Raw genomic sequence first — 25,593 nt, forward strand, 5'->3', positions numbered from 1 at the left:
ATCTAGAGTGCGTCGCTATCTCGAAGATTCGGCGAAAGCAGCTCGAGCGTCGCGTGATCGGGCGAGAATGAACACGCACTTTCTAGAAAACAAAAGCAGGAATAAATGATAGAAGTTACATGCGGTACATGAATAAACGAGAACTTTCTGGAGGTCCGTGACCGAGCGTTGCTTTCTCAGCCCTGGGCGCGGCATTATCCCCCCCTTTAAAAGTGCATCGTCCCAATGCAGCACAAAAACGGAAAACAAAAAAACAAAAGGACAGCAGAATTGCTAGCCGGAGTTCACAGTCCACAGTTCACTCGTCGACGAGAGTGGAGAGTCCTATCGTTCGTAATACGGCTTCAGCCGGACGACATGCACCACCTGGGGTCGCGGCTGACGTCTTGCAGATGGGCGCGTTTCGTCGGGTAGAACTTCGTAGTTCAGATCGCCGAGGCGTCGGATGATCTTGTAGGGCCCAAAGTAGCGCTTCAGGAGTTTTTCGCTGAGACCGCGACGACGAATCGGCGTCCACACCCAAACTCTGTCTCCGGGCTGGAAGTGGACGTCGCGGCGACGAAGATTATACCGGCGAGCGTCGACATGTTGCTGGTCTTGAATTCGTAGTCTGACTAGCTGGCGGACCTCTTCTGCCCGTTGAGCAACCACCTGGGCGTCATCGCTCCCGTCGTTGACTGACTTGTGCGGCAACATAGAGTCTAGCATAGTCGTCACCGCCCGGCCATACACCAGCTGGAAGGGCGTCACTCCTGTGGTCTCTTGCACTGCTGTGTTGTAGGCGAACGTGACGTAGGGCAGCACTTCGTCCCAGGTCTTGTGCTCCACGTCGACGTACATAGAGACCATGTCGGCGATTGTTTTGTTGAGCCGCTCCGTCAACCCGTTGGTCTGCGGATGGTATGCCGTTGTTCGACGGTGTTCCGTGTGGCTTAGACGCAGGATCTCTTGGGTCAACTGTGCCATAAACGATGACCCTCGGTCTGTGATCAGTACTTCGGGGGCGCCATGGCGGAGGACGATGGACTCGATGAAGAACTTGGCGACTTCGACAGTAGTCCCCGAAGGAAGGGCTTTCGTCTCGGCGTAACGAGTAAGATAATCGGTGGCGACGATTATCCAGCGGTTCCCCATCGTCGACGGTGGAAAAGGACCCAGCAAATCCATTCCAATTTGCTGGAAGGGCTTGGTTGGCGGGGTAATCGGCTGTAGGAGACCTGCTGGCTTTGACGGTGGTTTCTTGCGTCGCTGGCACTCATGGCACGATCGTGTGTAGAGATGGACGGTCTTCGGAAGCTTTGGCCAGTAGTACTTGTCACGAATCCGGGCAAGGGTCCTGCTGTAGCCGAGATGTCCGGCCGTTGGGTCGTCGTGGCACGCTTGAAAAATTTCTTCTCGGAGGCTGGCGGGGACAACCAGTAGCCAGGGGGTTTCGCTGGTTCCGAAATTCTTTCTGAAGAGCACGCCTCGCCGCAGGACAAAGCTCGGTAGGTCCCGAGAAAAGACCCGTGGGACAGAGCCTCCTCGACCTTCGAGGCTGTCGATCACGGAGCTAAGTTCCGCGTCGTCGCGTTGCAGTGCCCTCATGTCGGTAGCGTCAACTGCGCCTAGAAAACGGGCGTCGTCATCGTCGTCCGCGCCGGAGATTGGAGGTTCGACTGGAGCCCTAGACAAACAGTCAGCGTCATTATGCTTGCGGCCGGACTTATGCACAATGGTTACGTCGAATTCCTGCAGTCGAAGGCTCCAGCGGGCGAGGCGTCCGGACGGATCCTTGAGGTTTGCGAGCCAGCAGAGGGCGTGGTGGTCTGTGACCACGCGAAACGGGATCCCGTACAAGTACGGGCGGAACTTGGTTATCGCCCAGACGACAGCAAGACATTCTTTGTCGGTCGTTGAATAATTTTGTTCTGCCTTAGACAGCGCCCGGCTTGCGTAAGCGATTACTCTCTCTGCCCCTTCTTGTCGCTGAACGAGTACCGCACCGAGACCGGTATTGCTGGCGTCCGTGTGGATTTCAGTCTCCGCCGACTGGTCAAAATGTCCGAGGATAGGGGGCGACAGGAGCCTTCGCTTGAGTTCGTCGAACGCTTGCTCTTGCTCCTCTCCCCACTGGAACTGCACGTCGTCTTTCGTCAGATGCGTCAGCGGTGCAGAAATTTGCGCAAAATCACGAACGAAACGTCTGTAATAGGCGCACAGCCCAAGGAATCTTCGAACGGTCTTCTTGTCCGATGGCTTCGGGAACTCGGCGACAGCGGACGTCTTGGCGGGATCAGGGCTTACACCCTGAGCACTCACGACGTGGCCCAAGAATTTGAGCTCACCATAGGCGAACCGACACTTGGAAGGCTTGAGGGTCAGCCCAGCAGCTTTGAAGGCCTGTAGAACGGCTCGCAGTCGTCTCAGGTGCTCGTCGAATTCACTTGCGAAGACCACAACATCGTCGAGGTAGACGAGACAGCTTTGCCATTTCAAGCCGGCAAGGACGGTGTCCATAACGCGCTGGAAGGTTGCCGGCGCTGTGCACAGCCCGAATGGCATTACTTTAAACTTATACAGTCCGTCCGGCGTGACGAAGGCCGTCTTCTCACGATCTCGTTCGTCGACCTCAATCTGCCAGTACCCGCTCTTCATGTCCATCGACGAAAAGTATCGGGCGTGGCGTAGTCGGTCCAGGGTGTCGTCGATGCGTGGCAGTGGGTAGACGTCCTTTTTTGTTACGGCGTTCAGTCGGCGATAGTCCACGCAGAACCGAAGAGTCCCGTCTTTCTTTTTCACCAGGACTACCGGGGAAGCCCACGGACTGCTTGAGGGCTGGATAATGTCGTCGTCAAGCATTTCTTGTACCTGCTGCTGGATGGCTTCCCTTTCTTTCACGGAGACCCTGTACGGCGGCCGATGCACAGGGAGTGCGTCGTCATCAGTAATTATCCGATGTTTCGCAACCGTCGTTTGGCGCACTTTCGACGACGTGGAGAAGCACTCACTGAACTCGGCGAGAAGGTCACGAAGTTGTCGTCGTTGTGGGGCTGGGAGGGATGGGTCGATGTCGAGCTCTGAGGACGTGATTGTCTTGTTCTGCGTCGGAGAGGCGTCTTCTGAGATCACGGCGATCGCGGCTGAGTCTTCAATTTCCTCGACGTAGCCCACAGTTGTACCCTTTGTAAGGTGCTGCGACTCTTGCCGAAAATTGGTGACAAGGGCTACTGTACGCCCGTCCTGGAGCTCGGTTACGGCTCTTGCAATGCCAATCCCTCGTCCGAGGAGAAGTTGGACGCTACCTTCCAGCAGTGCTACACCGCAGGTGGCTCCTTCGGTCCCGACGGGCACAAAGACACTCGACAGCGGCGGCAGGTTTACGTGGCTGGCGAGGACTCGCACTGCAGCTAACGTCGGTTTGGTATTTTCCACCGATGGGGCAGGCTTCCGAAGCGTCAGCTTGTTCTCCGCAAGGTCGATGATGGCGCCGTATTCACACAGGAAGTCCATTCCGAGAATGGCGTCCCTCGAACAGTCTTGCAGAACGACGAACTTCACAGGGCATGTTTCGCCGTGAATCTCGACGCGAGCGGTGCATCTCCCGACTGGTGTAATGAGGTGTCCTCCGGCGGTTCTTATTTGTGGTCCATCCCACGGCGTCATGACTTTTCGAAGGCGGCGGGAGAGCCTCCCACTCAAGACTGAGTAGTCTGCTCCGGTGTCCACGAGTGCGGATGCGTCGTGGCCGTCGATGACGACGTTTAGGGTATTGGACACCACTGCAGCGGCGTCGTTTTGGTCTCTGGTGGCGTTCGAGTGGGGGCCCCCCGACGTTCGTGGAGGATCTTGGCGTCGGTCGTCTTCGGCAACACCACCTCCAGGGGTTGCCGCGCCTAGTTTCCCCGGCGAGGAGCGAGGGGGGACAGGCTTTCACGTCGCATTCGGTGCATCGGCGAAGCTGGACGTCGCGGTGACGGCGACCGGAACTCTCGGCGGGACGCAGGCTCGGGGGACTGAGGTCGTCGCAGGTACTCGTCGATCTCGATAGGGCGTTCACCATGACGGGGGCGCGGGTCGTTCGGGTGGAACCCGCGTAGCCCGAGTCGTCGGTATGGGCATCGGCGGTAGGTGTGGTCCGCTTCCCCGCAATGGAAGCACAGAGGGCGTCGGTCGGGCGTTCGCCACAGGTCGGTCTTGCGGGGTGCGCGAGGCTCCGGGTAGGCGTACTGGACCTGGTCGTCGCGGCGGTGGTCGTGCTGCGGCGCAGGAGACTGACGTCGGGGCGGCGTGACATAGGTGCGGCGAGGAGGCGGTGGCCGTCGGGCCACTGCGGCGTAGGTCAGGGCGGGCTCTTCGGGTGGTGCTACGCAGGCAGGAGCCTCCGGTTGAATTGCCCGCTGGACTTCTTCGCGCACCACTTCGGCGATCGACAGCTCAGCCGGCTGGTTGGCAGCAGGCAGCAGCTTGCGGAGCTCCTCCCGGACGATGTCGCGGACGATTTCCCGAAGGCCGTCGACACCGGTGGCGTTCAGGTCTAGTCGGCAAGATGCGGCGGTTCGAGGAGCAGGCTCGCCGGCGAGTCGATGGTAATGGCTTGCTCGGGCCGACAGCGCTCGCTCGATGTTAGTGGCTTCAGCCACAAAACCGTCGACGGTTGTCGGGGGATGGCGGACAAGGCCCCCAAAAATTTCAGCCTTCACGCCACGCATGAGGACGCGGAGCTTCTTCTCATCGGCTGCCTCCGGATCGGCTCGGGCACATAGGCGCATGACATCCTCTACGAAGCTGGTCACGCTTTCGTTGGGGCCCTGCACCCTTGTTTGGAGAAGGTCCTCCGCTCGCTGCCGACGGTGGTGGTTGAGGAACGTTCGCTTCAACTCCGCGGCGCAGGACTCCCACGTAGTGAAGGACGCTTCGTGGTTTTCAAACCAATGCCTCGCAGTTCCTTCAAGCGCGAAGTAGAGATTGTGAAGGTATTGTTCAGTCGTCCATCCGTTGTGGCGGGCTACACGTTCGTAGTGTTGTAGCCAGTCTTCAACGTCCTCGAGGACGTCTCCGTGGAAACGCGTTGGAGTCCTGGGTGCGATCGGCAGGTACACAACGGCAGAAGCGGCCGGGGTCTGCGCCTGGTTGGCCATCGTCGTCTTCGGCTTGGTCGTGGGTGGCAGAAGTCCGTGTTCCGGGGGTAGACCTCGGATGCGGCGACTTGACCGGGTCTCGATCTGGTCTTCGTCGGGTCCTCCGGAGCTGGGGTTTGGACTTGTACTGCGGGAACTCGGAGGGCTGCGCTGCACGGACATGCGGTACCCCGCACCTCCACCAGAATGTCACGGGTGGTGAGTCGTGACCAATAAACGAGAAATAAACAGAAATAAATAAACGTTTAATGTGGCGAACTTGTGCCAAAAATAAAGAAGGAAACAGAAGAAAGCAGAGCGTCGCGGGCGTCGAAGTCGGCGTGTCAGCAGAATCGAGCGCTGGGGCGAGACTGACTCGACAAGGTCGCGGGCGGCCTCTTATCTAGAGTGCGTCGCTATCTCGAAGATTCGGCGAAAGCAGCTCGAGCGTCGCGTGATCGGGCGAGAATGAACACGCACTTTCTAGAAAACAAAAGCAGGAATAAATGATAGAAGTTACATGCGGTACATGAATAAACGAGAACTTTCTGGAGGTCCGTGACCGAGCGTTGCTTTCTCAGCCCTGGGCGCGGCAATATCAACAAGAGCATTACACAGCTGTTTGTCACGGCTGCCCACTGTTAACGTACTTGAATCTATGTCAGGCAAGTTAAAATATCCCGTAATAATGGGTTTGTAGTTCCTAAGGTATTGTTGAGCACCAAAATTGATGTCTTATTTAAGCTCTAAAGTTTGCATTAAAACCGTGATTCTTGATTTATATATAAAAAACAAAGCTTTTGCCATTATGTAATAAACAACATTATGAGTTTATGCATAAAACTTCATCTCAGAATTCGGCATATGAACAATAAATATTACTTCTTCGGAACAATCCAGCCGATCACGTTAAGGTTATTCCCAAGCTTCCATCCAGTGTTCTAGCTAATCTAGTTTAAATTTACTCTATTCACTTTGTCGTCGAACGAAAGGTACCTATATAAAGGTGATAACTAAATGTGAGAGTTGACAACAAATAAACGTATAAAGCCATACATAAATAACTTCCCGCAATACTCAAGTTTTCTTCGCAAATCTCTTATGCAGGCTCTCATGTAGGCTAGCCGCAGATTTATTCCAAACTTTTTTACAGCAACGTGGAGATGATGCAACACCTACCAAATATCTTTTTTCCATTTTTTGTTTTAAATATACCCCACAACTGCACATGAAAACATCCGTAAGGGATGTTTTCCTCTTCGGACTAGGGTACGCTGCGGCAAAGGAATATACGCAAAATTGCGATGCGATGCGGCTTCACTGCAGCACACTCGTGCGCGACGAGAAGCAAACTTAACGAAACTAGCTGACCCGCCAGAACAGACCGCGAAACTTCCGAGTTGTGTCTGTGTTTGGTGAAGGGATAAAACGCAATAGTAGGTTATAATTATAAAAAGAGATAATCGAAGGTTTTGAAAATACGCACAAGCCTACCGTAACAATCCGGCCATGTAGCGAAGCCTGTGCTGTCACATTTTCACTATCAATAATTTGAAATTAAAATTTTGGCGCCCCGTGGCGCGAATTCTTCACTATTTGATTCAATATAGCAGGATGTATGAGTACGTAGCAGGACGAGCACATTGGCGCAGTTTGGCGCGATTGGTGCAGCAATCACAGCACTCCAAAAGGGACCAGCTTAACATGTGGTTTCATTCAGTGTGGCGGGGTATTGTTTTTTTTTTTGTTTTTTTTTTAATAAAATATATTATTGCGTTTTTTAACGCTAGATAGAAAGAGCATAAAGGAAAATGAGCGCGAAAAGACAACGGACGAAAAACTAAAACTGAAACGACTCAGCGCTGACTATTAACTAAATCTTTATTAGAAAAACACAAAACATATCGCTTCTACACTTATATAATCGACATTTTCAACCTTCTACGGTAATACAAAACAAGCACTCTCGATGTCAAACGCCCCCTTTTTTAGATACCAAAACGCTGCCTCACTTTCCAGCAAGGTTATGGATCGTTCCCTGACACATGATACTGATTTCTTTTTTGTATTTTATACGCCTCAACAACCTTTCTGTATAGTTTGGTGTTATGCTTAAACCAATTGAGAGTATCACCAAGCCGAGGTGCAAACGCGCAGTTTCTGCAGTTTAATGCCAAGTCTAAGGACTCACGCACTTTTAGCGAAATTCGGTGTTCCCCTAATCGATTGTTAAGGCATCGCCGAGTTTTTCGATGTAAACGCGGCTGCACGTGAGGGGGATGTCATACACTAACACCGATGGCACAAGGCATATACCTTTTTCTATGTTTTGTGACGCATTCTCCCCTTTGGCTTTGCCTGGCATTGCACTGCTGTCATTCAATTGACTGCAGTGCATTCTCCACTTTGGCTTTGCCTGACATTGCACTGCAGTCATGCTGTAATTCAATTCAAACATAATCACCAACTATAAAAAAGAATAGTTGAGGCTAAAAAAATAAAAAAAACAGTAGCTTGTGCTATCCCTGCTGGGCAGTGAGCCAGCTTTTTGAACCTAAAATAGGGGGCGCTTGACATCGAGAGTATTTTTTTCTATTGTTATGGCAAATTGAAAGTGCCAATTATATCAGGACAGAACTTTTTTTTTTTAAATAAATATAGGGTGTCCAAAGCAACCAGGTTCGATCTAAAATAGACTGGAAAGTTTGACGGCTGCACGTAGCAATCTTAACTTTTTGTCAAATGAGTATTTCACAGCTCGTTTTTTTCTCGTAATATTAGGAAGCGTAGCCCTCTTTCTGTAAAATATCGGGCCAAGAAACTTTCCATGGTCAATGGCGGGCCGCGACGCAGACGACCAAGTAAAGTTGCGGGGTGTTTGGCGCGCGTATTAATAGATGGCATCGGGAGCAGCGTCCGAAGGTGTAGCCGACCAGCGAAAGAAAGCAGACGACACGCAGACGAAATGTGTTGGCAGCAAAAGCACCGCCGTTGAGCAAACGCGTTTTTTCTCTTCAAGTTTGCTTTTATTATCCGCATTTATTTTGAAACCAAAGGTACATTACAAAACGATTATGTTCATTTTAGTAAACCACTACGGTCGTGAGCTGCCTCGATAAAGAGGTAGCGCCATCCTTCAATACGCGCGCCAAACACAACCCGCAACTTCACTTGGTCGTCTGCTTCGCGGCCCGCCATTGACCTTGGCAAGTTTCTTGGACCGATATTTTACATAAAGAGAGCTACGCTTTCTAATATCTAATAATCTAATTCTAATATCGCCAGCCGCCGTTGACCCTGGCAAGTTTCGTGGCCCTATGTTTTACAGAAAGGGAGCTCCACTTTTTATTTATTAAGAAAACACGATCCGTGAAATACACATTTGACAAAAAGTTTAGATTTCTACGTGCAGGCGTCGATATTTACGGTCCATTTTAGATCAAGCCTGGTGACTTGCAACGCCCTATATTTAGTTGATAGTCAGAGCAGTGGCCTGTCAGTTTCTATTCTTCAACCGGTGTCTTTTGGCGCAGTTTTGCCATTATGTTATTGTACCGAATCACAGAACATTCCATTCTTTTCAAAGAGAAAGAGAGAGATAGAAATCAAAATACCTGAAGGCGACAAACGCAAGAGAAAGGACTGATCCTTCGCAAGAATGAACCCAGGTAGCAAGGAGCTTAATGTCAAAATTTGTCTATTTTCTGAAAGTTTTGGACCTTTCGAAGCCCGAATAAGCCAAAGCAGAGCAAAATGTGACCTTCTTTAACACGAGTCTGGGTTTTTTGGCCCTATATCTCCAAAGAACTGCCAGAGTTAGACTTCACTCCATGGTGGTTCGGCTCTCATCGGGCCTCTTTGGGCCAAAATCGCCAAACGAGTGCCAGAGTTTGTCTTACTGCCTGGCAGATAGACTGCCATCTGGAGTCTTTGGTCGCAAATCGCCAAACAAGTGCCAAAGTTAGGGTTCACTTCCTGATAGTTCCCCTGTCATCTGGCAACTATGGGTCAAAGTCGCCAAACAAGTGCCAGCGTTAGGCTTTCTGCTTTGCAATTCGGCTCGCATCTGTCATATGTGGGCCCAAATCGCCAAACAAGCACGGACGTTAGGCTTTATTATCTGATAGCTCAGGTGTGAACTGGCATTTATGGGTCTAAATCGCCTAACAAGTGCTACAGTTAGGCTTTCTGCGCGAAAGTTTGGTGGTCATCTGGCGTCTTCCGTCACAATCCACAAAACAAGTGTCAGGGTTAGGCTTCACTGTGTAGTAGTACGGTTAGCATCTGTCATTTTCGGACCTCAATTCTCTAACAAATGCAAGAGTTAAGTATTTAGGGCAGGTCCCTTTAGCAAAGTTTATTTATGCTTGAAGATAGATGACGGATGAGGAATTTGTGGTGCGTGTGTTGTCTGCGACTTAAATAAAAATCAATAATTTTGCTAAAAACTCTATATATTTATGTAGACATATCTGGTTTCTCCAGTCCAAAAATGGGCCGAATGTTGTGCCTCGGTTGGACCCGGCAACGGTGATTTTACCAACGCAGATTGCGGCGGATTATTTATACTCAAGCGTAGGTGCACACGCCGATATCCGGACGCGCAATGAGAGTGGTTCGGCGTTACCGCAACTGCTGCCATTGAGCGAGCGCTGAGCGAGACTAATGTGCACACGTATCCTCCACACATATCCAATGTTACGCAAAGCATGGCAAAAGTGAGCGGAGCTCTGTGCGTGTCTTGCATTGTTATTGAAGGCTGTCTAAGCCTAGCTATAACGAAAAGTACAAGCGGCCATGGCTTTTAGTATTACACCCGCTTCACACTTGGGGCACCTGAACTGAAATCCTGGTAGCGACGATTTTCCCCCCGCCCCCCCCCCCCCCCCGCCCCCCGGAAGCTCCCAAATTAAAGGTGACATTCTAAACCAAGCTTTGGCTACGAAACGCTACGAGTGTCTTCCCTTTCCATACAGTCAGTCTAAAATGCAGATTGAGCTTAGCTGCACTGTCCACCTCCCTTTGGCCTCGCCTTTTGTTCGGCCTCCGCACCTGCTTTTGTGTCTTTGTGTGGCTGTGAGGGCTGCTTCGTGCGGCGGCCGCTTGAAGCAAATGAGAAAGGTGGGACGGAACGCGTGACATTTCTCTGCAGAACGCGCATGACAAAAGCGCTTGGCCGCAAATATATCACGTGACTCGCTCTGACGCGCTGATATGACCACTAGGGCCGTAGTGTTTACCGCTTGTCAAGTTACAGAGTTGGCTAGGGGGCCACGGAGGTCCGGTTTCCGAAACGCGCTCCACAATGTTCTGGAGCTTTTGTGGTCTTGGTTTTTGTCATAAACGGCCGGAATACGTTCATGCCAACTTTTCGTCAATGGCCGTTGTCTTCGTCGGTGTCCATGAAATTGTTGTGCTATGTTTGTTGGACGCGCTTCGATAAGAAAATGCTCTTCAGCGACTGCGAGACTACAGTTAAATATGGGTGACCTTCTTCTGTCTCAATTCTGTGTTAGTGTTGTTCTGCGCTGCGCGAGTCGAATTATGCACCTATCACAAACATCTATCACAATATCGCTCTTTTATTAATAAGGACAGTGCAAGCATGCTTATGATAGTAGACCTGCTTCCTCTCAATCATCATCACAGTCCTTCGTGTTTGATTCATGAGTTTTACTTGGCATGCAAACAGTTATCATTATATTTAATAATTTGCTTTTTGTTTTACAAAGAAGTCCCACTTTCGTAGATCTGTCAACATTAAAGGGCATTTAATGATAGTGGCTTAATAAACTTCTGGGAGTGATAGAAAACAGTTTTTGTTAGTCCGTGTACGCGATTGATATGCAACAATTGAGATGCAACGGCCTATACAAAGCACACTTGCATGACGTCCGGCCTATACAGACCAGGCGCATTTTAGAGTATTCGCACGATATTTCGTCAATACTGGGCCGGTGGCGAAACGACGGTACTCCAATACATGATGGATATCAAGCGGCGGAGCAAAAATGGACATAATGCCGATATTGAAACCGATCTTCGGTCGGTACTGGCACGACACTGCCAAGTATCGCCGTGCTGATTGGGAACGGAGATGATGACATCTGACCATCGTGTTTCGAACGAATATTTAATTTGATTTTGTTCTGGAGCACATGAAAGAGCACTTTTGTTGCACACCAGGAAAATGCCAAATTTCCCCAGGTCTCTGGGTTTTCTTTGGCACTTTTGGCACATATTTGTCACTCCAGTGGCTAGCCACAGAAAAGCCAAAGTTTGGCATGTCTGGAATCCCCAAATTAGACGTTACGTTGGCAATTATGGCTCACATACGGCACTTACTTTTGTACTCCTGTGGCGGACACGAGAAAAGGCAAATTCTGGCATGCTCTAGGATTGCCCAACTAGGGCTATAGTTAGCCAACGTACTATGGCAGTGACAAGCGCAATGAAGCAAAACCTAACTAGGCCAAAGATAGGCACTTAAGTTTGCCACTCTTTTCGCCAAGTTGGGAGTTCCTCTAGCGTGCTACTTACTAAGTGGCATCATGGGCCTGAATGTGCGAATTAATAAAAGGCCCCTTTCGGAAGTCACGTGCCGATTATCAAGAGGTCGGAACCACTACAATGGCGGAACAACTCACATCGTGGAACATGTGCCATAAGGTAGCGAACGTCGGAGCGTGGTCAACGCTAGGGGACGACGAGCCAATCAAACAGCGTCGAAAGTGCAAGGTCGCTGCGCTTATAAACTTTTTTTCAGGGGGTGTTTTTACCTTCTTACCCAACCCAACACATGAACTGTACCGCGTCATTGCGGTTTTAGCCCGACAGTGTACAGGGAATCCACAGATGCCAACAGAAGACAGTATTCGGAAAGGGGTCTATTCTGTAGCAGTCATCAGGGCTAGGATTGAGCGGAGTAAGAACCTTTTACGAATTTAGCAGAAACCATATTGTAATGCAAAATATCTTAGAATATTTATTTGCAGATATATTGAGGTAGTTATTTTTGTACGATTATTATCAACAAAAGATTAATCATCACCTCTTAAAGCTGCAGTTATCAACATGCTCACATCTCCCGAACTTGGTCATCCGATATTCCATGCCACCTAGTGATAGTTACGAAATTCCAGAGGGTGGCGAAGTAAAAAAAAAATCACACTTTTGGCTCTTAATTTCTAGGCTAGGTGGAGCAAAGTATCGCCCGTTATAAACGGTACAGCCGTTAGCATCCATCCATCCACCCATCCCTCCTTGGAATTGTTATCAATGTCTTGTACTCCAGCGTCAGTGAAGTAACAAGCACCTACAGATATTTACCTTTTTCTTCTTTTTCTGTTCACTTGTTCGTTCTATAAGATCTTTTCAACACACTCGCGGTCCATGTTAAAAGAAGGAATCTGGCAAGCTGAGCGCAGAGCCGTATATTGAAAGAGTTTTGTCAATGGGCTGAGCCGACGGGAGTCGGGGTGGAGTGGTGAAAGCATTGCCGCCGCCAGCGCCACATATTTCTCCCGAGATGACCCTGCGAAGTGAAATGAAGCCAAGGTTACCTTGAAGGAACCGCGAACCGCGGCGCAGGTATTCTTTGTTTCTGGATGAGGCTAAAAGTACATGAATAGGTGATTGGAAGAGATTAGTGGAACTAAGGAGTTTTAAGGTGCTAAGTGCGTTTACTGAGCCAAAAAAGGTCACATCGACGAGAAAAAATGTCTGAAACATGAGAAGAAACTGCGAACATCAGGTGCGCGTTCTGGATTACGGTCAGAATTCCCACGGAGTCGTGTCCACGGTTTTAACAGTTCTCTCGGTCGTTGCCGCAGAGAGTGCATTCTGAATGCCACTGTGACGTCAACGTCACGTGCGTTGCCCTTTCAGTCACGAAGAGTTGGAAATTTCAACCCTAGCAGTCTGAAATGGAATACTCGAGTACATCCTTACCCCTAGATTGTGACTGGAAAATCTTTGTTGAGCTCATAGCCTCTACTGGGGGAATATTTGTGGCTGTTGGTTAATCGCAAGAGCTGTCAGTCATCAGGCCGAAATTCATTGAAACAATTTCGGCCAATGACGTGCCCTTTGTTCGCAATATTAACATTTAATGACCCAATTCTCTACATATACAGCTCTGGTTTAGCGTAACTGCATGTTGAGAACATAAGCGCAGTGCACCATGTTTCGTTTTCACGAGAACTCGCGCGAAAAAAAATCCCGTTCTAAATTCTATCTCTCAAGTCCGTGCTTTCCACGACATACTCTCTAGATGAAACGCAAACAATTTCGTTGCTTGCAGAAAAAACAGCCGAGCGTGCGATGAAAAGAATCCTATTTCTGTAGGAGAGGACGCAACGCATAAAAACGTCAGATGCCTAGAATGAAAGTTGTCCGAAATTCATAGCAGCTATACTGCGGTAAGCCTATGGGAGAGCGAGCTTTCATTGTTCTGTATCTATGAAAAAGAAGTTTTTATACGTTCCCTCTTTTCCTCCTTCATCATTAGCCAACTGTGCGTCATGGTCGTTTTCGTTAGCGCAGTGTCATGATGGTTGCTACTCTTAACTTCTTCACATTACTTACTGTTAGAAGTTTACTGTCGTGCCAATCACTTTAACCAAGGCAGGGCGGCAGGGAGAATCAACTTCTTAGCTTTTTACGCGAGACCACTCGAAGACTGGCGTGTATCGTACGAAGAAGTGCTGCGCAAACAGGAGGACGAACGCACCGCACCAGTGAGGAAGAAAATATTGTCTTACTCGCATATTCTGCAGCACGGAGTGGTTCTATCTCCCCCGCAACGACTCTCTTCTTTAGGATGAATAGAATCCCGTAATTCGGACGGGGGCGCAGCATTCGCGAGACTCCTACAAAAAGAAGATCAGCCAGAACCTCGCTCTTCAACAAGCTTTATCTCAGGCAATACTCAGTTCGCCTCCGAGTACTTCACTGTACCCTGCGGTGCACATGTCCTCATCGGCTCCGGACGGAATTGGCACATCTGCTTCGACTCCCTCGAACGTTGTCTTTGAGCCAACCTTCGCACGGTCACACTGAGCGCTGTGAAACATTTGCGTTAAAAAAACATCGAATTTGTTTCAGGACGTCATCGAAAAAGAGCAATAAAGTAACGTATGCCGCGAGGTTTTGGTAGGGTGTATGTATATTAAAGAGAGCGGAAGTTGGTGCTTGGGAATCTGAAGTGTCTTTGTTTCCCGCGTTCCGTTAATTCGCCAGGACGACACCGGGTTCCCTTTGAGACGTCTTAGGGTCCCGAAGTGGCACCCCGACGCTGGCTTGGCGGCAGCGCTCACGCGCACAGGGTGAAGCCCCGAGCGAAAGGCAGGGGGAAGGCTGTCGACACGGAGATTAATTAGGTCACGTTACGTCCTTCCGCACATCTGATTCGAAAAGTGCGACAAATAGAAACCCACTCATTATTTTTTTTGTACGTGTGTCATGGTTTTGATTATGATATTTCACAACCAGCTTGCCTTCTTACTTTCGTTCCTTGCAAAAATCAGTGCTTTCTCACGACTAGAACTGCAACGGTTGCTAACGAAAAGTAATGATGTTACAGTTAGACGCTTAGTATTGTAACTAGTTAAAGTAACAGTTACTAAATTGTGTAATGAAGTGACATTTCAGTTACTTGTAATATGTCGTGTGAAGAATTGCTAGAGATGGGGCGTGATTACGTACTTGAACTAGTAATGTAGTTTTCGGGTGAAGCAATGGATATATGGTGCCTTCGTATCGGGCGGCAGCATGCGCCACCTAGCTTAGCCTAGGTTTTGATTCCGCTCACTCTTGCCTGGATAAGTGAAACCTTGCCGTGAACGACAGTGCTCCCACGCGATGGCAGCGTCTGAAATATCAAAAAGCGACTGTAACTTTTGAAGTTACGAGTTATACCAAAAAATAAAACTAAATTACAACTTAAGTAATACCCTATCCACACTGGCAGACTTAACTAAGCTACGCCTATCCACAGTTACCATTCTATCATTCTGTACAAATGGGACAACTTCCTGTGACAATGCAGTCATAGATACAAGCGCACTTGTGCTTTTGCATCTTGAACGCCCATCAATGCTGTGCACACGCTCCTTACTTATTCTGAAATAGCTCTCGGAGAGTATAGTGTGCTAAATCTGGTAAAGCGCAACCGTAGTTAAGGGTGACTTAACTGCTGTAAAGGGTGCGCTTGTAACCATGGTATAACTACATTTTATTGTAATGTAATTAATGAAAGTATCCCAATTAGTGATTTTACAGCTGTGATCATAACTAATTAAAAAAACTTTGGTTGTCGCATTTGTTTTGCGTTCCTGAAAACGGATTTCTGCGAGTGATATGAGACTGACGTATGTTTCTTCACCGCCAGTAAATATATTGCTCACGAATGTCTCGAACCCTGCCCAGAGACCTTGTGCTGCGCCGCAATTCTCACCCTGTGCATCTTATTGGCATCCTTCTTTCTTTTTTTTGATGATACGGCGTGGCGAAAACGGAAGCGACGACGATGTTTATGGGCCTGCCGAGGGAAAGGCAAAAAACACGCTTTGGAGCCGCCAGAAATGCTTAGAAAGCGGCGTGGAAAGAAACGCTCCCCGGGCAATCCTCGGACGCTCTTTTTACGACCTTGCGCAAATTGGCTGATGCGTCGACGGTCAACTTCCGGTATGCCCTTCAGAAAACGAACAAGATACGAGAGGAGAAAAAAAAAAAAGAAAAGACGTACCCGGGGGATTAAGGAGAGCACCTTTTTCAAACGCTCTGACCAAAGTGAGATGTAAAAATAAGCATGGAAAATAGAAGAAAAAAAAACGCGAACTACCACTGATATGTTTACAATAAAACGTATTCGTGTTTATGTGATTTTTATTGGCATTCGCCTTCATAGAGAGACACTGTTAGGGCGAGTACGCGCTCACGGCTTTTTGTTTTCGTTCTTCACTCGGAATTGAAAGATTGTCATCAAAGCTACTAGGGTCGTGGAAGGTGATTATTTGAGGAACTGACATAGGCGTTAAAATCCGGTACCCTTTCAAAATAAAATGCAAAAAAAAACACGCTGACGTCTTGTCGGCAATACAATGTCACGCAGTTTGCATATTACTGCCTAAAAATGTACATGTGTCTAGTTTCCCGCGTGCACCCGTAAACCCAATTATTGTAACTTATGTCCAAAATATAGCGATATATGAGTTGAAAAAAAAATACAACGTTCTAACATAACAAACGTTCCAACTTAGCTCAGGATTCGTGATCACCTTAAACCTCATACTCTGCGTCTAATTTGAGACTCATTTCTCGACCGAAGCGTTTTATTTTGCTTTCTAATTTGCATAATGTCTGCCAAATATTACAGTAATTAGCTTTCCGAGCAATGTGAGATCAAAAAGGACACGGTACGGCGATGCCGGTTTACGCTGTCGAGGAGACATTAGGCCAGTGCAGTACGACTGCTAGCTTGAGGTCTTTGAAGGGGTAGGGAAACGAAACTCCAGCGCTCATTTGCTAGCTTGAACGTGTTGTATGTTGCACCCGAACCTCAAAAACAGCAGTCTTCCGTTGAAAGGCGCAAGAAAACTAATTTTAAAGCTAAATAAACGATGTTTCAATGTGCACCTGGTGGATGCATGCGGAGCCTATTTGGGAGGTAATCTAGCAACGTTGGGGAACTCGCTACGTGGTCGTGACGTAGCAGATTCCTTCGGAGCAGCACCGCTCTTTGGAATTTCAACATTTTTTTTCTTAGCTTTCCTCGTAGCTCAACTCACAAATCGCGCATTGTACAAAACAGTCCAAGAAGACTGAAAGGAAGGACTCCCCTCTTTCTCGGACCCTCGTTCGTGCAACCGCACACAGCCATCCTCCTTCTACAACATTAGCCCGGCGCTCAAAACTGGAACAAAAGTTGCTTTCCCCGCCCCGTTTAGCCCTAAGCTGACAATGTTGTGGAAGCTACGTGCTCCTTGGGCCAGCCACACGATCGTCACCCCACGGGTACTTGAAACGGCTCGGTTGTAACGCGCTAACGCTATTGACATCACCACAACGCTGACAACGCCACCAAGGGCAAATCTCATAACCTCGCCAGCCCTGCTCCGTCACGAATGCGGGAAATCTTTTGGTTCTGTTTTTGTTTGCGCCGGATATCCCATGACGCATCGCGCTCTTCGTTCGTTTCTCTTCGAGCGCTTGCTCGAGTGCACCGTTTGGAACGAAAAATATAGCCAGTCGTTCAAAATACAAACGTGCGATTATCATTTACTGTTATTATCCATCGTGCTTGACTCATTTCCGAACGAAATTTTAATATTTCAATTTTTGTTTCCGTACCCCTTTAAAGTGCACCACGCAGTAGTGATACATGACCGCACGCCAGTACGATGCTCATCCATATCAAAATGGGCAGGGGTGGGGATTGAACGCACGATCCCTCGGTTCTGCAGCGCGAGCTTTCGCTCCACGCGCTCGGAGCTGGAGTGCTCCGACACACTTGGCCACCGATCCCTTTTTAACACGTGTTTGTTTGTAGTTTGAAAACACTACAGTGGGATGAATTCAAATGAAGTATGTACCGATGCTCATTTTGACAATATATCATCTTCCAACAGACAGTACATTCCGGACAGACATGTCTTTAGCAAGTCACTTACAGTCTAGATTGCCTAAACCTTAGAACAAAACACATTATGAATACAGGGTGCGGCGATAAAACAAACATGCAACCATAAAGCGCGGAGCGTGCAAACGGTAGAGTTAATCTTCCCAAAACATAGCACTTATGGGGTAACCGGACAAAAGCTCACCGAACAAAAGCTCACCGGACAAAAGCTCACAAGAAAAAAACTCACCGGACAAAGCTCATTCGTTCTTCCACAGACCCGTACAAAAGCTCACCTCATTCTTTTGCTACCCGGGCGAGACATGGGCTGAAATAAAATACGGACGCGATGGACGTTGCACTATTTTTAGGAGAACTTGTACCCCATTTCATGCAAAGGTGTCAACAGATAAGTCAACAGGCAGAGAAGCCACAATTTAGGACCAAAATTTAGGTCACCGAAACTGAGTGGTGCTGGTAAGATCAAGCTTGCCTGACTCAAAATATGCCGAAGCACCCTTGTGCCACACCCAAGAAACTTCGTGAACCTAAGTTTTTTGACCCCAAAGAGTGACCGAAGAAACGAAGTTACCCTTCGGTGATCTCGCTTTTTCATTGTGCTTATGTCACGCTAAACGTGCACATAAAGGTTAGGCAGAATGTCTCTTCCTTACTAATGCATTGCCTTTCTTGGGGTTCAGGGTAATATTTGAGGTTAATGGCTAGAAAAATTAAATTGTTTCCGTCACTGTACGTACTAAATATATTTGAAATAAAGGATTATCTCAAAGTGATGTGAAAGGGAAACTGAAGCTACCTATTCTAAAACTCTGTATTGCGTTATCGAGCCACCCGATCTCTCGGGCCACGTCGATCACTAGATGCGCTAGGCAGTTAACATTGATCAGTACCCCACTTACTCCCCACCTTTTATACTGCTATCCTAATCCAGACGGAAGAGGATTAAGCGGAGAAAGTGTGAGCCCCGAGAGGCGATTTAATTGGAGTCGAGGAGCTGTAAGTTAAGATGACGGGAAGAACTGAGGAGGTCGAAAGAGAATGGGGAAACGCATCGCTGGTACGATTACGTACCAGCATTGGGGAAACGCATCGCTGGTACGAAAATGCCAGCTTTCATATGAAAGCTGGCATTTTTCATATGATAAAGACAATGCCGATGATAATTTATGAAGCTTTCGTAAAAGGTGAACGCGCTTCCATTCTCATATCAGACATCATTGACAATTTAGCTCCTATCTTTCTCATCGACATGTCGTTTCTTCCCCTCTCCTTTTCCCCAGTACAGAGTGGCGAGTCAGAAACTACGTCCAGGTCTCTCCCCTCCCCAATAAACCTCTCTTCCTTGACCGCAAAATAAAAGAAGAATGTAGGTACGTCCTATATATTTAAATAAACCTCACAAATCTAAGCTAAGAATTTTCGAAGCGAGAAATAGGAAATGATTAGTGACAACATTTTCGGCTCGATATAAACTAGGCCCAGCTGGCCTGTCGGGGGGCGCAGCTACATGTCCGAGGGGCTACTTTTAAATGGGGCAGTCGGGGCGCGGTCGCTTCGCCGTGGCTGTCGGCACTGTTCCGGAGCGTCGCTCTCAACCGGGCTCCATTTTCGGGAGGGGCGTGTCGTGCCCTTCTCTTCCGTGGCCGTCACACGTGCAAGACGCGCCCGCACGCCAAGGCCGGGAAGCGTCTGGGTTTGCCGAAAGGTTGAACCTCCGCTCCCTCGAGAGTCCGGGGAACCGGGTTATGACGCCGTGGATCGCTCCGTGCGCCAGGTTACTATAAAGCAGAAACTCGGACGCTCGGCGGCAGGGCGAGACCAGACATAAAGTTGCCTGCATTGTTCCGCGGATGTTTAGAAAGCTGGAAGGGAGTCCGTATTAAAGACGACATCAGCTTCGGCTGTCAGTCACCGCGACAATTTGGCAAACGGTAGTGACGTTGTGTAGATCGTTTGCAAGAGCTTTCCATTGCCAACGGGGGTTTGTGTCCTTGCTTCGAGCACGGACTGAGAACGCGCCTGCAGTGACCGCAATTCGTCATTGCAGAATCTGCGAGAGCCCCTAATCAATCCCTGATCCTTCCCCGAAACGATCGACCTATGGCTAAATTACTCGAACATCAACGAGAATGCTAGGAATGTGGGTCTACGCGCCACACGCGCTCTCCTCCCCGTAATATGCGATTCAAAGTAAATCGCTAAAGTAAGGCATTGACGATGGCGCGTACAATATGTCATTTCTTTTAGGCTTTTGTTTTAGAACAGCTAATGCTGAAGGCGTGAGTATGTGTAGCGCGTGTAACTGCACGTTTAGCGGGCTCCTTGGCACTTCGTCAACTTAGCAAAAGGTCTATACACCATCCCAATATTTACGATTTCTCAGCCCAGCGTGCGATCTTCTCAGCCCAGAACGCGCATGTTCGTTGCTTCGGAAAGCGAGCAGATCACGGGCCATACGCACAAACACCGATAAACAAGCCCTCACAAGGTGTGGCATAGCCTCCTCTATACTCCAGAGCCTGACAGTTCGACGACGGAGCCATAAAGGGCCCGGTCGCAGATTTTTTAGTGCGAGGGTCTGGTAGCACAGAGCATCAAAGAGCCATTTCTCGGGGAACCTGGATACCAGCGCACAGTTTTTGCAGCGGCGAGGACCCGAACCACACTGGTTCGCTCAGAATAAGCGTGTCTCGGCGTCACGCCGCAGCGGGCGACAGTCACGCGGCTCTCCCCTCATCCGTTGTCTGCCTCTTCCCCTTTTTCATTTCGGCGGCCGCTTCTCGTGGTTATCTGCCAGGATTTGTGCTTATATAGGATGCTATGGGTCTGGGCAAACGTACAATTACCACACGAGCTGTGGGCACTGCGCCTGCGCAGGAACAGCGTCAAACGGACCGTCTGCGCATGGGGCCCGCCAAAAGCAGCGCGACCGCAGCGGTGTGACGTCAGCGCTGCGTCTTGGTCTATTGGCGACGTGCGCGACCGAAAGTGTCGCTGTGGTCGGCCTTCCACGATTGGCCCAAAAGCTGACTATGACGTCGGAAAGGGTATACCATCGACGGAAATAAGAGGAATGAAAGAGCTTTAATTTCGACGGTGTTGGCAGTGTCGTTTTGAGAGCGCAATGATTTCAGGCTTCCACCATGCTATTTACAAACACCATCGAATTTGTTATTCACAAGGTAATGACGTCACAAGGGGGAACCATAGGAGGGCGCCACCAAAACATCTCGCCGCTAATAGACAATTGCTATACCATGGCGCCCCAACTGGCGCCCTACGCGCGTGAACATAGGTTTGGCAAGCTTGTAATTGCGAGGCCTCTCCGCACGAGCAGGGACATGGCGGCGGCTAGTGGCCTCGCTCGGATCGTCTATGAATCGATCTCACCGAGCGTTTGGCGCATGCGTGAAGCCGCCAAAAACTTTGCGAGAGGCAGACGGCAGTGCATGAGACAGCTCGTGCCGTATGGTGCTCTGCACGCGCACAGCTCCAGCGAGGTTCGGTCCAGTGCAGAAAGACTCAACTTCCCTCGATGCATAGCAGCAGCGGTGGCGTAGAGTAACTGGCCGGTGCGATCGGTCTATTCAAGCTCCTCGATGAAGTTCACGCTTCGCGTTTTATACAAGCACCGAAAACTATTGATGTACGAACGCGTGAGAAATGGGCCACGAGCGAGTGCTCTAGCGTCACTTGATTTTACAGCGGGAGAGACAGGCGAGCGAGTGTAACGTTACTAGAATACTCAGTTGGGAAACTGCCATAGGAGCCCGCTTCGAAAAAGTGGTTCCAATCCGGACCCCATAACAAAAGTAAACTAGAGCCCCTTCGTGTTTCAAAAGTAGCGATGGGTGCGCCGATGCACGAGGCACGTGCAACGTGCAGCCCTTGGGAGCATCATGGCGGCACAGCGCAGCACTGGTACAGTGTAGCACTGGTACAGTGTAGCACTGGTACAGTGTTCTAGCACTGGGTTCGATTTCAGACGCCATGTTCTTCCCAGAAGTGGCGCGCGGCACGTGTCTTGAGCAGTTCTACAACAATGAATGGTGCCACTTTTCACAGGATAGAGGGACTTTAAAGTAAACGTGATCGCAACGCCACTATTTCTCCCGCAGCGGCCACTCCTGGCAATGCACGGCTGCACTAATAGGTTCAGGTCCAGTCGCGCGAGGGCCGGTGGCGTCCTCTCGCATGGCCACACTGAAGTAGCTCTTTAACGCCACTTTTGTAATTTGACTCTTCGCTAAAGGGTTGCGCTGATATCGTAGTTCGTTTTGTCTTGGTGGACGCTAGAGGACTATATAGCTCCTCCGGAGCAGAGTAGCGCAATCTAGAACGCCATCCCTCGACGACTAGCGGGGAACTCCCGGGGGTTCCAACTCCGGCCACAAATGCATGGGGACCGTGAGAAAATCGCAGTTTCTTGATTATATTGGCGAGGGAAGGAACGACAATAGTTGTTGACATAATAAAGGAACAGTTTACAATATTTTGCGCTAAATTGTCTTCCCTGTAATACCGTTTTTTTTTTTTTTTAATTGCCTCAGGAGCATCATGCAGCAGACGACGCGGCGTCGTCACACCGTTCACCTGACCCGCTCCGGGCAATCCATAAGCCATGTTGAATTGACCTGAGACTGGGGTAGAGAAGAAACATCAAAACGTAGAAGGGACAGAAAATAGACAGGATGGCGTCTCAAACTCAGCTGAGTTTGAGGCGTCGTCCTGTCTATTTTCTGTCCCTTCTACGTTTGGATGTTTCTTCTCTACCCCAGTCTCAGGTTAATTCAACATGGTTAAAGGGCAACTCCGGCCAAAACTCAAAATGAATTAAATTACTGGTATCGCTTTAGTGACACAAAATACGACCCCAGCCAAAATTTCACGTCCGTGGGACGCCGCATTCTCAACTAATGCCGATAATAAAAACGCGACCCGCCGCGAGCCGCTGCTCCTTGGCGGGCGGCCAGCGGGTTGCCGATCGCTAAAGCAACATTGGGCCGTGATGTCAACATCGTTCTCTTTTTTTCCTCCGTGCCGGACGGGAGCACAGCGCAGCCGTCGCGCGCGCTTCTTTGTGCCGCTACCACCGCTACTTCGGCTTGTAATTGCGTGTTTAGCCGTTGCTTTTACCTGTAGCCCGTGTAGCTTCGGTATAGCCTTTTGTTTATTTGCTTGTGAGGTCTCCTAGACTCGTTTTAGCGAGCAACTCGGTGCGCCCAAGACTGCCCAGCTGTTCCTCGAAAGATGCCGAGTACAACTTAAAGCGCTGTGGGCTGCTCAAACAAGCCGCTGCGCAACCCGGAGGTGCTTTTTCACAAGTTTCCAACGGATCGGAAATTGGAGAAGGTGTGGGTGAACGCTGTTCGACGAGTGGACTTTGGAAAGCCTTGGACGTCGACTCCCAGATCGAAGCTCTGCTCCGATCATTTTTCGCCGGAGAGTTACGAACGAAACCTTCGGGTGTTGGTTGCTTGTGGCTTGTCAGCGAAGGGGTCGAGGCTTAAAAAGGATGCCGTGCCGTCGCTCTTTGCCCATCGTACATGTACAGAAAAGGTAGACATGATAAAAGTATCCTGATCAATAAATAAAACAGTCATTGTCAAGTGCAGTGTTGAAGATTGAGCATTCATGCTCCATTGAATGTCTGTTGAATGGGGAATGGTGGGCATGTAGAGTACAACCACTAACTAGCTCCAAACACTGAAGTTTGTAATGAAAACGAAAACAATGTTCTGCTTTGCGTCACTGCTTGTTTACTACGCAATCTCGTGCGTAGTATTCAGGTCTGTAACGACTACTAGCGAACAGCCGGCACGTGAAGCTCATGCGATATAAACATTCGCCTCCCAATCGTTCCAACCCGTTACGCAGCAGTATTAATTAACATTGCGCTTGTGAATACCACAAGGGACTTTAAAGAAATCGCGAAAGTTCGGATTTGTAAGTTACAACTCTCTAATTTGCCCGAGTTCGGCTGGAGGTAATAATAATATTTAAAAATGCAAAAAAAAAAAAAAACACTTGTTTTTGTCAAAAGTTACGAAGGAAAACTTAAAATCCTATGTACTCTACTAAAAAAAAATTGTTGTGGGTGGGGGTGGGAATGCGGAAGGGAAAGAAAGTGTTCTCACCTTGCTAACGTTCTCTGTTTTCCTTTGTCACCCACAAAAACTTTTGCTAGCTTTGAGAAAAAAAAAACTGCCCAAAGAACTTTTTTTTTTTTTTTTTTAGTGCGGCAAGTGTTTTTTTATTTGTACAAAGATTCACTACCTGGACGAACTATTGTGGTGAATTAGTGTCGTAGCTTACAAATTCGGCTTTTACGCGCCTGAGGAAAAAATAACGAAAAAACAGACGTCTAGAGCTTGACACATGTCTGTTCAATTGTTGCGGAACGCGCCGGAGAGCCTCAAAGCTTCGTGTCTGGGACTGACCCGCCGCGCGAAAGCGCCAGCACTGTACGTCACTGGCAGCGCGGCGTAGAGCAACGCCGCTCCATCCATGGAGCCCCGATGACAATTTAGGCCTAGCGACGAGTGCGGGAGACCGCACGCACGCCGACAGCTGCCGAGTACGGCACCGAACGAGTTCACTCGTTTTCCAGTCGCTAGCTTTTGGGTATACAAGCGACGAGTACGGCACGGCATAGCGCACGCGCGGCGGCGACCGCCGAGTACGCCACCGAACGAGTTGACGGGTTTTCCAGTCGCTAGCTTTTGGGTATACGCGCTAACTCTTGCTACATATGCTGGATAACTACCACATATACAGAATTAAAACAAAATCAGTTTACCTTCTATCTTTAGACGACTAGTGCAACAGAGGTAGGTGCCGCTTGGACTGCGTACTCGCTGAACGAGAACGATCTTGGCGTCACGTCCACATAGCGGCTGATTTCCAGTGTTGCCGGAACGTCGAGCGGCTAGTTTCGGTTTTGTTGGCCGCGCCCCATACAAAACTTTGAGACGTCGATATCTTTAAAACTACGCACAATAACGAGAAAAAAATTACACCTTGCAACTTAGGGGCGCTAACTGCACTAAAAACAGCCATAATCCCAAAATCGAAAGTATGGACCGGAGTTGCCCTTTAATATTCACCAGCTCGCCTGCACCCTTACGATTTCTTCAATTCATAAAGATCATCTCCGCTGCGGAAAATAATCATCTGCTTCAAACGCCATTGCCTTGGAAATTGTCTTCTCAAACTTTTGACACACATCCAATATTATTAAAACTTTGATAAAGTGTTTAGTGCTTTACAAAGTTCACCACAGACTAGTTTCGAAAAGTGTGAGCTTGCTTGGCGTTTATTTTTTGATCAGCCGTGTTGAGACGGTCTTCATGTATTCTCCCATAGGGCGGGCCGCCTCCTGGAACCCTCAGTACCAGGTGACTCGCGCCAAGCTGCTCTGTCGGCCATGTTGTCCGCGAAACACGCGGATCAAAGGATTGCGCTACTCTGCTCCGTAGGAGCTATATAGTTCTCTAGTGGACGCCAGCGGTCCAGGTTTCAAGCATGAGTTTCCCAACTGAGTGTTTTAGTAACGTCGGCAACACGTCCCTCAACAATGAATGGCGCCATTCATTGTTGTAGAAAAGCTCGAGGCACGTGCCTCACGCCACTTCTGGAAAATTCATGTCGTTTGAAATCTAGCTCAGTGCCGCGCTGTGCCGCCATGATCTTCCCAAGGGGTGCATGTTGCACGTGCCTCATGCATCGACGAACCTTGCGCTACATTTGAAACATGAAGGGGCTTTAGGCACATGCAGTTCGTTGCGCCACTTGTCCCCTGTGGCGCCGACAGCGCCGCACGTGCTTAACCACAAGTTAAAGGGGCCGTGCAAC

Source organism: Ixodes scapularis, unplaced genomic scaffold (genome assembly GCF_016920785.2).
Source record: "Ixodes scapularis isolate PalLabHiFi unplaced genomic scaffold, ASM1692078v2 PGA_scaffold3__209_contigs__length_174095766, whole genome shotgun sequence".
In the NCBI taxonomy this organism is placed as follows: Eukaryota; Metazoa; Arthropoda; class Arachnida; order Ixodida; family Ixodidae; genus Ixodes; species Ixodes scapularis.